Below are 2,500 nucleotides of genomic sequence, written 5' to 3'. Positions count from 1 at the left end.
GCGTGGATTCTGCCTCTTGAAAAGCCCATTAACTTCTCCCTCCTGAAAGGAGAGAGTCGTTTCTGTAGTATGGGTGGGGGATGGGGCCTCTTGGGTGGGAAGGGGTGGTTCAGGACAGTCCAATTGTCTTTCAAATCTACGGTAGAACTCGTTCAGGTCGTTGGCTAGGCGGGAGTCGTTAGTGGTGTGGGGCGCTCTGGGTTTGTAGTTGGTGATGTGCCTGAGCCCTTTGGCAGACAGAAGCAGCGTCGTTAGTAGAGAACTGGTGTTTTAGTGTCTCTGAGTACAGTCGTTTAGCCTCTCTCACCGCTTTGCTAAACCTGTTCTTCGACTCCTTGAATCTGTCTCTATCCCCACTCCTAAACGCTTCCTCCTTCTCCAACCTCAACCTTTTGAGCTTTGCTGAGAACCAGGGCTTGTTGTTGTTAAAGTTCACCCTGGTACGTGTTGGGATACAGCAGTCCTCACAGAAGCTGATGTACACAGCCTCTGTGAGTTCATCCAGACTATTGGTAGCAGTCGTGAACATATCCCAGTCAGTACAGTCTAAGCACGCCCGCAAATCTTCCACAGCCTCACTGGTCCACTGTTTAGATGTCCTCACAGCAGGTTTACAGAGTTTTAGTTGCTGCCTGTATGCACGAATCAGGTGGACCAAGGGAGTTCTGTGCGAGCCGAACAGCCCCGTGACCCACAAGAGAAACATCCCCGCCAAATTCGAGCGTTTGACGGGGTCTATCCGTGAAAAAATATTCACGTTTTTGAGTGCACATGCATTTCTGCTGCAAATGCCTCTGGAAGTTTCATGCCGTTCGTATGCCAATTGTGGCAACACGAAAATGACCCGTTTTCCCATTCCGAGGGATTTCTGTGCGACCCTAACAGCCCCGTGAGCCACAAGAGACACATCCCCGCCAATTTCTAGCGTTTCACGGGGTCTATCCGTGAAAAATATAGACGTTTTTGAGTGCACATGCATTTCTGCTGCAGATGCCTCTGGAAGTTTCATGCCGTTCGTACGCAATGTGGCAGCACGAAAATGACCCCTTTTCCCATTCCGAGGGATTTCTGTGCGACCCTAACTAACAGCGCCCGTGAGCCACAAGAGAGACATCCCCGCCAATTTATAGCGTTTCACGGGGTCTATCCGTGAAAAATATAGACGTTTTTGAGTGCACATGCATTCCTGCTGCAAATGCCTCTGGAAGTTTCATGCCGTTCCTATGCAATGTGGCCACACAAAAATGACCCGTTTTCCCATTCCGAGGCATTTCTGTGCGACCCTAACAGCCCCGTGAGCCACAAGAGAGACATCCCCGCCAACTTCTAGCGTTTGACGGGGTCTATGCGTGAAAAATATTAAAATTTTTGAGTGCACGTGCCTTTCTGCTGCAAATGCCTCTGGAAGTTTCATGGCGTTCCTATGCAATGTGGCAACACGAAAATGACCCCTTTTCCCATTCCGAGGGAGTTCTGTGCCACCCTAACAGCCCCGTGAGCCACAAGAGACACATCCCCGCCAATTTCTAGCGTTTCACGGGGTCTATCCGTGAAACATATAGAAGTTTTTGAGTGCACATGCATTCCTGCTGCAAATGCCTCTGGAAGTTTCATGCGGTTCGTACGCAATGTGGCAACACGAAAATGACCCGTTTTCCCATTCCCAGGGATTTCTGTGCGACCCGAACAGCCCCGTGAGCCACAAGAGACACATCCCCGCCAATTTCTAGCGTTTCACGGGGTCTATCCGTGAAAAATATCAATTTTTTTTTGACTGCACATGCATTTCTGCTGCAAATGCCTCTGGAAGTTGCATGCGGTTCGCATGCAATGTGGCGACACGAAAATGACCCGTTTTCCCATTCCGAGGGATTTCTGTGCCACCCTAACAGCCCCGTGAGCCACAAGAGAGACATCCCCGCCAATTTCTAGCGTATCACGGGGTCTATCCGTGAGAAATATTCACTTTTTTGAGTGCACATGCATTCCTGCTGCAAATGCCTCTGGAAGTTTCATGCGGTTCGTATGCAATGTGGCGACACGAAAATGACCCGTTTTCCCATTCCGAGGGATTTCTGTGCCACCCTAACAGCCCCGTGAGCCACAAGAGAGACATCCCCGCCCACTTCTAGCGTTTCACGGGGTCTCTCCGTGAAAAATATCACATTTTTTGAGTGCACATGCATTCCTGCTGCAAATGCCTCTGGAAGTTTCATGCGGTTCGCATGCAATGTGGCGACACGAAAATGACCCGTTTTTTCCCATTCCGAGGGATTTCTGTGCCACCCTAACAGCCCCGTGAGCCACAAGAGACACATCCCCGCCAATTTCTAGCGTTTCACGGGGTCTATCCGTGAAAAATATTCAATTTTTTGACTGCACATGCATTTCTGCTGCAAATGCCTCTGGAAGTTTCATGCGGTTCGCATGCAATGTGGCGACACGAAAATGACCCGTTTTCCCATTCCGAGGGATTTCTGTGCCACCCTAACAGCCCCGT

The sequence above is a fragment of the Petromyzon marinus genome, unplaced genomic scaffold (assembly GCF_048934315.1).
Source record: "Petromyzon marinus isolate PM22_M1 ecotype Great Lakes invasive population unplaced genomic scaffold, UKy_Petmar_22M1.pri1.0 PM_G_Scaffold_40, whole genome shotgun sequence".
Classification (NCBI taxonomy): domain Eukaryota; kingdom Metazoa; phylum Chordata; class Hyperoartia; order Petromyzontiformes; family Petromyzontidae; genus Petromyzon; species Petromyzon marinus.
Note: the sequence above shows the minus strand (reverse complement) of the source record.